Source organism: Mesocricetus auratus, unplaced genomic scaffold (assembly GCF_017639785.1).
Source record: "Mesocricetus auratus isolate SY011 unplaced genomic scaffold, BCM_Maur_2.0 Super-Scaffold_100010, whole genome shotgun sequence".
NCBI lineage: Eukaryota > Metazoa > Chordata > Mammalia > Rodentia > Cricetidae > Mesocricetus > Mesocricetus auratus.
Window position 1 is genome coordinate 9,283,635 of NW_024429194.1, and position 12,436 is coordinate 9,296,070.

Here is a 12,436-nt window from a genome sequence, read left to right on the forward strand (position 1 = left end):
AGCTATTTGCTGTTGGCCTGATTATATATGTGTAACATGTTCTTAGAATTAATAATCAAGATTTCTAAATGCAAAATAGATATGAAAAAATCTATTGTATTTCTACAAATTAGTACTGAACATATGGACACCAAAATTAAAATCACAGATCACTTACATTCACTACAAAGAATAAAAAGGAAGAAATCCGTAAGTATAATGCTAACAAAACTTGCATAAGGACCAAGCCTCTGCTACTCCACAATCCTTAAAAATAAAAATCTAGGTGTGCTATCAACAGCGGTAGAGCGCTTCCCAGCATGTAAGGAGTCCTGAGTTTAGCCAGCACTTAAAAACAAAAAAACAAAAAACACAAACCCCTAAGTACATAGATGTGACCTGTTTAATTACAGACATCAACATCTTAAAGATGACAGTTTTCCCTAAATTACTAAGTATAACAAAAATCCTATATGAAAGTCCCAGTTAGTTCTTTTCTACATATAAGTAGTACCTTAAAACATACATGGAAAGTCAGAAGAACTCAAATGGCTCAAACCAATCAATGAAAATAATGTAGTGGCATCCCTTTATCAGTCTTAAAATTAAAGTCACTATAGGTAATTGGTGCAGCAATCGTCAGAGAAAGCAGAGCCAGGAATGGCCTCACCACTGACTTAATTTTTTTTCTCATTGACCATGTTATATCTGGGCGAGGGAGAGGGAGTGTACATGACATGGTAAGGTGTGGCGGCCAGGACGCTCACTTGTCTCCTTCCCCATGTGAGTCCCAGACGACAAGCCCAGGCTATCAGTCTGCATGTCTTCTCAGCCCTCGAAACTGATGTTTGACAAAAGATTTGCAATCTGATGGTCATTTTCCATGCGAGGATCACACTCAGGCTTGTGCTTGCCAGACGGGCACTCTGCTCTACATTCCTGCCGAAAATAATCTTTAACAGAAGTGTGAAAGCAATTCAGTAGGGACAAGAGGCATTTTCAGTGGGAGTGCTGGAGAATTTGAATATCACAAGCAAAAAAAGCAGACCCAACTTAAATCACGTACATCATATAATAATTAGTTAAGAATGAATCAGACTTAGTGATAAAGCAAATCTCTGATACACAACTCGGTATCACTGGCTATGCATATGATTCTTAGGTTTGACAGTAAGAAATAAAAAACATGTCCATAAAAGTAAGACTGTAAACATTCATCAAAGGCTTAAACATTAAGCAAAGGCTTAAAAAGCAAGCAACAACAAAAACCTGAGGCTGGAATCCAGGGTCTCCCGCATACTAGGCAAACAATTTACCACTGATATGTTTATATTTATAATGCTCATCTATATTTACATTGCCAACCCCTTGTAAAAAAAGTATAAGAGAATGAACAGATACCCTACCAGTACAGTAACCAAAGGCAGAGTTAAATGCTGGATCCCCACTGTTGAAATTTCTTAAGCCAGCATCTCTATGACTAACCACCAAGATCATGGTCCCTACATCCCCAGAAAGTTCCAGTGGAGAAAGACTAAAAGCCCCCCCATACACACACCCAAAATAAATAAAACACATTTCCTGAGTGAGGAGGGAAAGTTGTGAAACAAACACAGAGACTCCTTGGTTCAGGGGGATGGGTCAGTGTGTCTGTAGTAGTACACAGGATAGGTGTCCTGTTAGGAGCGAGTAAGACCTCAGAGCCCTGTGTGGTGTGCGTGCAGTGAGCTGGGTGTGCGAGCTGAGTCTTTGTGGTGTGACACGGAAGATCTGCCATGTGTTAGAAAGTACGAGGAACTGTGTTCCCTAAGGAGAGCTGGACCCCCAAATACAAAAGTCGCATTACCAAGAAGCCAGACTTCAGATTGTTGTTAGTGATCATGAAAGTAGGCCAACTCTTAGGGATGACTACCTCCATGTAATTGCAGAGCATTCTCCCTGTAACATACTTCTTTACGTGTTAAATTATCTCTGGTACATTTTTCTCATTGTTAGCTTTTACCCAGTTGATTTTTACAATTCGCCATGATAAGTATTCCTTCTTAGCTCCATTTCTTGTACTAGAGGTATAAACAGTATAAAATCTTAAGAAGATTTTAATTCCTTTTACACATTTTGCGATTCTTTGGAGACTAACTATTACAACACAAACTTAATTAAATTATAGATGAGAGGGGAAATATTTTTCCATAGGATTTGGTGGCTTCCATCCACCTGCTGTGGCCTGACTCTCACCGATTTTAAGCTGCAGAGATCAGTGTTCAGCTGAGAGCCAGACTCCAGCTGACTGGGACTGGGCATCAAAAACCAGGCTCCATAACGAATACAGCAGCTCCCTGTTTGTGTGAGCACACGGTCTTCTGACCATGTGCAAGTGAAGCTTGCTTGTTTACACACACAGTTTGATGTCGGTTACACACATGTCGGATGTTTTCATACTCACCTTTGGAGCTTATTAGTATTTGCTCTAAGTGGTCACTTAATCTTAGTGTCTTTGTACACTCATTTTTACAATTAGTTTAGGAGAAAGTGTAAAACCTGAGTATCCTCAGGCTTGAAAGTGAAAGGGAATTTTGCATAACTTTGTCTTCCTCTTTCAAAAGTAGATCTTTAGCCAAATTAGGGTGGAAGGTGATGTGCTGGGAAGAGCAGACCTAAAAACAGCATTTTCATTAAGATGGAGCGACCTCCTTGTTAACAGGGCCTACGTTTTCATTAAGATGGAGCGACCTCCTTGTTAACAGGGCCTGTGTTGAAAGTGATACTAAGTGTACTTTAAAAACAATTAGCTATAATGGTCTGAAATTTGCATGTCCTCACTGAATAATATAAAAGTATAAATTGCTTTCATAACAGTTAATAATTTTGTAATTATTCCCAGTGGTTTTCATTTTTACTATTAATCTTGTGAAAAATAAAATAGTGGCTCATAGATTTTTCAGTTTTTACAATGCTGAGTAATAATGGTGTATCTTTTTCTGTCTTTAACTACTAGAATTTGGTAATATGAGGTGTATAATAATGTGCCATAATTTCTTTCCTTATTTTTATATTCTATACTAAAATGATCTTTCCTACACAGCAGAATTCTCAGATACAAACCCCGTGGTACACTTGGCTATGCGCATTTGCTGTCTTTTCCACTGTGTGCATCTGTTCCCAAACATAGATGCATGTTTTTAAAGAGACAAGCAGGAAATCGGTCATGCTTGGGCATGGCTGTACTCCTGGCACATGGAGGCTGGTGCAGGGAGGTTGCAGCAAGTTTGAGGCAAGCCTAGGCTTCATAGTTCCCTAGTTACTAAGATAAGGAGGGGGGGAGCGCGGAGGGAAAGAGGGAAAGAAGTAGGGGAGGCAGGGAGGAAGGGAAGAAGAGAAGGGGGGAGAGGAAGGAAGGAAAAGAGGGAGAGAGGGAGGAAAGAAGGAAAATGGGAAAAGCGAGTCTCTCACTAGAGAGTGAGAGGCTGAGATGCCATGCCGCACAGAGACAGGCTAGGTGTGACAACAAGGGCATCTACACAGTAGTTACTGTGCAAGGGGGAGTGGCTCCCTGGACATTGACTCAGGAAGAGTGAGGGCTCACTGGGTGCTACACTTCAGTAGCAGCTCAGGGTTGACACGCACAGACATTTGTCAAAGCTAATAGCATCTGTGATTTACCCATTGAACAACAGGTAAATCTCATGTCAATAAAAAAGATTCACTAGCAAACCTAACTCTAGTGTTTAGGAATGAAGTACACTAGTCTTCTCTTATGTTATAGTGCATAACAATAAGATAAATCCATGAATGCGTGAAAGTATGGACAGAGAAAACGGAATGCATCTGACATGTAGAAAATGAAACAATGTCACTTGCAGAATTACATGGTGGGATTATCACTACAGATTTCTTTCAGCTTTGAAATTTTCTTTATAAAGGTGTTGGCAGAAAGGAGTGTTTATCCTAAAAAGTATAGAAGATATACTTTTTGGAATTTATTCTGATTCAGACTGAAGCTACAGTTTTTTTCTATCACAGTTTAAAGATTTGTGATATCTAATTAAATCATCTTTAATATCACTAGGTTCTTAATCTTATAAATAAAACTCCATATACACATTATATTGATTAATAACATTTTAATGCTTTGTGGAAGTTTCCTGTCACTACTATATAGCAAGTTAGGACCAGTTTGTTGGCTAAAACAAAACTAAAATTTAATCTCTCGCAGCTGCAGACAATTGATGTAGACATTTCCAGTGGGCTGCAGTAAAGGTGTCAGCCACCTCTGCAGGCTTCCTCTTAGCTCCCGGTGGCTGCTGCCAAGTGTGATGGCATAGCCGTATCCCTGCAGGCCTACTCTCTGTTATGCTGCTGGCCATCGAACTTTTAGGTACCTTCTGGTGGCCATTAAGGCCCACCTGACATTCAGAGCCATTGTTTAGCCTACTGAGGATTTTGTGTGTGTGTGTGTGTGTGTGTGTGTGTGTGTGTGTGTGTGTGTGTGTGCGCGCGCGTGCGTGCGTGCGTGCACGCTAGCGAGGATGTAAGTGCACCTTCTCAAAACTGAGATGCAGTGTGTACCAGGGACTATCTAGTATTTACATTAACTGCATACTGTCTCCTAGGTATTTCTATATACGTATGCTATATATTTCCTTTTACTTATTGTTTTACCAGGGAGAAAATGGGCACGATTTACATAAACTTACTAGAAGGCATGTGTCCATCATTTGGTCCCTGGTGCTGGTCTAGATCATCTTCCTGTGGCTTCTGTTTCAGAGCCTAAGATGACTTGACTCTCGGGTTCTCCTAACTGCAGGATTAAGTACTTGTGTATAATCTCGACTTAAAATCTCTCCTCAGAATTCTCTCAAGAGTCTTTAGGACAGGCCAGAGGGTTACTCGGGCTTAAAAGCTCATGACAAAGTGCAGGCTTCCTGAAGATAAGGGCTTAAGCCCACGGGAAGCTCAGGAGTGCAAGCGCTCCGCCACTCTGCCCTGCGTTTGATTCATGCTATCTAATTACAAACCTCCAACAATATCAAATTACGTTCTCTCCATTTCATCACAGACCACCAAATTATTTTTTCATATCCCTACAAGTGCTTCCTCAAGCAAAAATGTGAGGGTCATTTTTGGATTTTTAGAATTATGGTCAGCTGGAGTGGGGAACCATTCCTTTAATATTTACACTTTGTTTTTACCTCCCATGATCTGTGGCCTTGTGAGATTCTCTGCCTTCACAGATGAGAAGAAAATCTTTTGTCACCATCGTCCGAGTTGCCTCACTGATTACACAGGGTCAAGGGAGGTCTGTGTTGAACATCAGTCTTTGGTTGTCTCACTAAACTCCCGTGGAGGGTGGGCCAGCTCCCAGAGAGTGGTGTAAAGAAGCCATTTGTCACTGCAAAGCCACGTTGTGGCTGTCTTGGGGTGAGGACAGGCAGAACTCTTTCTTAAATGAGGCCTGGAATCTCAACTCCTGAGTCATCCACTAAAATAATGGAGTCAGCCATTTTAATTAAAGAGGAGTCAGAATAAAATATCTGGTTGACGTGCATTGCAGATGAGACTTTGGAAGCAGCATTGCAGCAGTTTGGGTAACGGAAGTGAAGGAGAGGGAAGTGGCCCTCAGTGAGAGGTCTAGTGCTCTGCTTCTACATAGAGTTCATACTTTTTATTTTGGCAAGTCAGAAACCTGGCAAATATCTCAAATATTGCTGGAGTTACTATTATTGGTATTGCTCCTTATCAGTGGTAGGAATGGAGGGAGCTGGCTAGGATTACCCCTGACTGAATTTTTTGAGAAGATAAGTGCTCCCTGATAGAATGTAGCTCACTACAGTGGATCACAGTGATCTCTGATTGGCTGCAGCTCACCGCAGTGGATCACAGTGATCTCTGATTGGCTGCAGCTCACCGCAGTGGATCACAGTGATCTCTGATTGGCTGCAGCTCACCGCAGTGGATCATAGTGATCTCTGATAGGCTGCAGCTCACCGCAGTGGATCACAGTGCTCCCTGATAGGCTGCAGCTCACCGCAGTGGATCACAGTGCTCCCTGATAGGCTGCAGCTCACCGCAGTGGATCACAGTGCTCCCTGATAGGCTGCAGCTCACCGCAGTGGATCACAGTGCTCCCTGATAGGCTGCAGCTCACCGCAGTGGATCACAGTGCTCCCTGATTGGCTGCAGCTCACCGCAGTGGATCACAGTGCTCCCTGATAGAATGCAGCTCACCGCAGTGGATCACAGTGCTCCCTGATAGAATGCAGCTCACCGCAGTGGATCACAGTGCTCCCTGATTGGCTGCAGCTCACCGCAGTGGATCACAGTGCTCCCTGATAGGCTGCAGCTCACCACGGTGGATCATAGTGCTCCCTGATGGGCTGCAGCTCACCACAGTGGATCTGAATGTTAATGTTTGTAAATGTCTGTTCTTTACAAGTGTCTGGACTTTTGCTCTGCACAGTCAATTTATGTGACATGTAGACCGACAAGATCTTTTGGTCTATCCTGTGTATTACACTGTGAGGATACCACAGGCTAGCACCAGTGCTCTCCCTCCTCCACATTGTCCGTTGTCTGGACTCCTCTCCGGTCATTGGAGGTGAACTGATGGAGCCCTCCAACCAACAACAAAACCACAGAATGAGAGTTTTAGTAAACACTATTTCCAAACTACTCTATTTCTCGCCCAGTGAAGAAATGTAATCAGTTGGAAGACTTTTGTTAGTGGATGTCTCTCCTTTAATCGTTTTTATTAGCGGTGTCTCTCCTTTAATTGTTTTTATTAGTGGTGACTCTCATTTAATTGTTTTTCTTACCTCTCTTCCTAGAGTTTCCGTTCACTGAAAATGACTGCCGTTATTTGAATTTTAGTAATTTAGGAGATACAGTTCTCTATTCATGGTTATTCATAATGTTAATAACAAGAGTAAATACCATTGGATCCTTCACAATCACAAGTATTATGTTCATCATTATGTAATAATGTACCTTGATCACATTTAATTTGATACAGTGTTGATTTTAAGTAAATAGAAGTTAGCATATTTTCTGTCTTCTTGCTTGCTTTATGGGTGCTTCCCAAAAGTTAGCTCAGTTTGTTAATGGACTTGTGATGAAAAGGACAGAGCACTGGCTAGACTGAAAATAAAGTTTTTGAATAATATCCAAAGCATAAATGCCTGAGTCAGACTTCTTAAAAAACTTGTTAGCTCAAGTCTCTTTTTCTGCCTCTTAGAAAAACTTGGGCCGTTTTGTTTGTTGGTCCTCCAAAGGAATGTGCCGTTTACTTGTAGGCCTTACTCTGCCTGAAGATTATTTTAAATATCCTATTAAAAGAAAATTCAGTTACAGGGGGTTTAGATATGTGGTAGAGACAGCTGTGTCCCACATGAGTTGTTCATGATGACATGTATGAAAACACTGGGAAACTCCATTTTGTTTTTGTATTGTTCCTTCGTTGCCGAGTCTGAGACTCACAAGAAGAAACCTAGCTGATGTTGAGAGTCCTTCAGGGTGAGTGACCGTTGCCTGGAAAGAAATGGCAATTACCAGTGATCTCTGCCTTCTCCTCCTCAGAACTGTCTAACCTTTAGGAAGGGCTTCTAACTCAAGAACCTGCAGCCTCGCCTAACTTTTGAGATGCTTCTGTTGTAGGATAAGCACAGGAACAAGTTCTCACAATGATCATTTTCTAACCTTCCACTACCTTTCTGTGGGACAGAACGGGCTTGGGTCTGCCACAGCGTAAATGGGAAATGTCTACCTAAATAGAGCTCAGATTCACCAATCAGCTACTGGCTTTCTAGAGAATGACATTTGGTAAGTGAGAACTTAATTGATGTCCCAAGATAATTGTTGCTAACTGGTGGAGCTGGTGACATTTCGCATGTCACTTGTAGTTTCTACCCCTGTGGTATATTAAGAATGCTCTTTGAGCAAATGAGTTAGTATTTTAATTGCAAATCAATCTTTTAAAAAATCAGCTTATATATCATCTATGAAAATATCTTCCCAAGTGTTCCTAAAAGTACGATGTAACTTAGTGTTTGGTTCTCTGCAGTTATTGGTTTTGCATGGAAGAACATTTATGAGAAAGGATATGGAGAAATACAAAGTGTTCTCAGCATATCAGCTTGGTGACGTATGCCAAATTCCTGAAATAATCATATGTTTGTTCATTAAGTTCAATTGGTTAACCTAAAGAAAAAAATAACTCTATTCCTGTGTCTGTAAGTCTAAGATATCCTGTTTCTGGAAAAAGTGCCTACAAATATAGTACCCAGAGATGAGATTTTATTCAAATAAGGGAAATATGCTAGTCATGAATACTTGAATTGACATAAGTGATTTTGTAAATCTTCCTTTCCTTAAGCCTTGGATCTTGCACAGTACACTTGTAAATCGTGTCCACCACGATTGATGAGATTATTCTTCAGCAGAACTTGGTTTCAGACTTAAAAAAATCAATCAGATGTCGTTATGCTTTTTGTCAGATGCCAAACTGTTTTGGCAACCCCTGGTACCACTTAAGTAGCCCATCTGTGGATTAGCATGGCACCCTTCGGCAGCACTTGGGCCTCTTGTTACTCTGTTTAGACCTTGTAAAACCTCACTTCCTTTTTCGGTGCTTGCGCGCACGTGTGTGTGTGTGTGTGTGTGTGTGTGTGTGTGTGTGTGTGCCTGCCTGCGCGCACACACACACTCACGTGCATCACGGTTTGTCTGTCTACAGTCCATACAATGTAGCTTACTTAGTTTTATAATTGATGAAAACCCAGCTCTGTTTCTAGAACCTTCACATAGATCACTTTTATGGTGTCTTTTGAGTTGTGAGGTTTCTACTCCATGTTTATTCAACCTTAAACACGAGCTTTGTACGTATTTACCAACTTCTTTACTGCACTCTCTATACATTTTCTTCTTTTTATCTCTGGGTTGCTTTTTGTCTTGTTGCAATTTTCTCTCTTTAAAGATATGTCTGTTATGCACATAGGAGTGTGGCTTGGAAGAGAACACCCCAAGCTCTTTGAAACTCCACCAGGCCCTGTGCTAATGCATCTCTAATGGGGTATTTCTTTTCACACCTCGAAGGTGATTGAGCCTGTCCTTTAAAGGAAGATTTGCAAACCAGTGTCTGGCAGCTCCAATTAGCTTCTTTTTGGTTTCAAGCACATCACAAACAGTAACAAGGTCTCCTAGGACACTCCTCTCACAAACAACGTAGTCATATTTCCTCATTAGTTCTTTTCAATTGTCACTAATGCCATGTTCTGGCTTTTGAGTAGGAGACAAAAAACATAAAAATTTGGTATGTATGTAGAATGGGTCGTTGTTTTCCATAATTCAAGGCTCTTTTGAACTCCTTTGGTGATGTGGAAGCTCACACAGCTGAATTCATTAACCTCTGCCCTTCTCATAAATCAGGTGATTAGGAATCTGTTGCTAAGAAGACAGACTTTTCCTTCATCACAACTGAGAATTGTTTTCTTTCCTTAAAAGACAAAAGAGAGAGAAAATGCACCTTACACATCTCATGAAATAACCTTTCAATTTTTAAACTTCACAAATGCTTCAGGCAAATTTTAGAACCTTCTTAAAAGCAAGTGAGTGTAAAATTATCAAAACTAATGTTGTCCTCTCTGACTATCTTAGAGCAGGTTTTCTGGCACTTTATTTTCAAAGAAAGAGAAAGTATATATATATATTACACACACACACACACACACACACACATTCATTCTCAACAGCTGTTACTCAGTAATTTACAATAGGAAGGCTTGAAAATTTTCTTCACATCCTTGCTGAAGCATAAAAGCAAGAAAATAATCTAAGTGCAAGTAATTTTGAATAAACTATAGAGTGTCTAAATGAACCCAAGACTTTTGATCTGGGAGAAAATGTTTACATGGAGCCTCGTTTGAAGCAAATGTTGTAGGATCTCCAAGGAAGGCAGGCGTCGGCCATGGCTCCTTACAGGAGCAGCTGGGAGTATGTCTTGGGAGTCTTTCTTTCCTCCCAAAGGCATGCCTCCCCATGAGGAATACTTTAACAGTTTCTCATACTTTTGTCATCTTTCAATTATGTCATCTGTTCTTTGTCATGCATTTGCCTTTTATAATCTCACTACTTCCCTTAAGGACTCAGTGTTTCTTTCTTTCTTTTTTTCGTTTTTTGTTGTTGTATTTTGTTCCTGTATTGTCATGAGAACTCTTGGATCTATGTAGAATGTCATATAATATTCAGAGATCTGTCATTTGGAATGATGGGGACGAAGTATAGGAAGGGTGGGGACATTTTAAAGTCTAGATTCTGATGGTAGGCGCGCATGCGCTGCCTCTGCCGACCAATACAGTTTGTTTTTGCTGCATTGGATACAATGTTCTCTTATGTGATACATATGAATAGGGGTGGGAGTGGAGATACACAGGTTCTAAATGTCATTTATGCTTCAACCATACTGCTCAGGATCATCAAAGACTGTCACTTTGAAAACATTGTTTTATCTTTTAAAAGTTGTTGGAAAATACCCTTTAAAGTTGTCATAAATACTAATCATGAAAATTTCTATCATTTCTATTATTTACTTTTCTTTTCTACTCACATAGCATACAGTGAGTTGGGTGTGCTCTTACCAAGAGTCTTTGAAACTGTGCTTCGTAGACGTGGGATATTGTAGCACTTCCTCTAAATGCACTCTGGAATGGACTTTAAAAGTTTGAGCAGATGCAGTAGTCATCGCCCTGGTCATTGCACTGTCACCAGTGCTGTCTGAGAAACACTTAGCAGAATTATAAGTCTTCAGAAACCAGCCAAGGATGTGTGAGGTTGCGTGTTTACGTCAGTTTGCAGTAGCGGGGTAATGCAATCCCACTCCATTTTCACGTCTACAACAACACTGCTTTGGCTGTTTTCACTGCTCAGCTTTTGCTGGTTTTAATATTGCATTAGGAATTCCAGCCTCACCTGGAGGTGGTGGCGCACGCCTTTAATCCCAGCACTCGGTGGATCTCTGTGAGTTTGAGGCCAGCCTGGTGTGCAGAGTGAGTTCCAGCCAAAGCTACACAGAGAAACCCTGTCTCCCAAAATGGGGAGAATTTCAGTCTAGATTCATAGAACTTGAAAATTCTGTCATCAAATATCATAGCAATGGATGATTTAAAATTAAATTTTTTTGTTGTAAACCCTTCAAGAAATAGTTTGTTTTTGTTAATGTATTACCTCGGGAGCAAGCTACATGATTTCCAGTATCTGCTCATAACCATCCACACATCCTGTCCATTTCTCTGTCATTTGGTAGGAACCTTAGTGCCCCTGTCACTCAGCTGTTTGGAGGCAATCGGCATCCAGTGTTTTCTTGTTTTATATACATGCTGGTTTTATTGTTATGAAACAGTTTTGGTTGTCTGATACAGCAGCGTTCTTTCTGTTACCTGCTACCTCCAGCCCTCTCTGTGAATCTGTGATGTTTATATGTGTATCCAGTGTAGACTGGAGACAAATAGATTCAATGAGAGTCTGCATTTGCTTAGTGTTTTCCACAATCAAATTAAAATAAGACATTTTGAACTACTTTGAAGCATAAGAACAAAACACAATTAATTTTTTTCATTGTTGTCACAACATATTCTATTAACTTTTTTTTTTTTGGTTTTACGAGACAGGGTTTCTCTGTTTTGGAGGCTGTCGGTCCAGCCTGGCCTCAAACTCACAGAGATCCGCCTGCCTCTGCCTCCCGAGTACTGGGATTAAAGGCGTGCGCCACCAACGCCCGGCATATTCTATTAACTTTTTTAATCCCATAAGAATCATAAAATATGGATCTTTGATATTGCAAAGAGTATCCAGGAAATTTTAAATCATTAGGGTTTTGTAATGTATGGCTTTTATTTTTTATTCTTAGCATGAGAAAATTCTCTGTAAGTCACATGTAAGTGTAGGCTTTGCTTGAGTTGTTTCATTTCTTTTAGCATTTCTTTTTTATGAATTTATTAAAATGTTGTATTAAAGCCAAACTATATAAGATTAAGTTTAAAGTTTACCTTCACAATAATCTGGGTCAATCCTAACTCTATTGTGTTTGAAGTTCTCTGTGTGGTTACCTGTTTTAATCATAAATCTTTTTAGATAAAATAACCAAAGAAGCATGTTTCCTGGTTGTCTGGGGAAACATGAAATGTTTATCATTCCATTAGGACAAAATTCTATATATAAAAGTACTTGAAAAGAAAAATATGTCTTTCCTACTAATTTAACCTTTAATAATGAATTCTATGGGATAAACTTATATAAAACTCCCTGACATTTTATGAAGATACCTACAAATATGCCAAGCAGCAAATGAAATATCTGAATGATAGAGATGGATGCCAACTGAGTTTTGATGGGTTATACACACAGGTATCAGACTGCTTGGCCCGTCATTCCTCAGAAAGGCTAATGACTCTTCTGCTTTTTACCCTTT

The 12,436-nt window shown here is 40.2% G+C and overlaps 1 protein-coding gene across 1 annotated transcript in view; it reads left to right on the plus strand.

Moving 5' to 3' along the window:
• Fbxl17 (F-box and leucine rich repeat protein 17) overlaps positions 1-12,436 on the plus strand; it is a 411,968-nt gene that overhangs the window by 250,185 nt on the left and 149,347 nt on the right. The window lies entirely within an intron of this gene.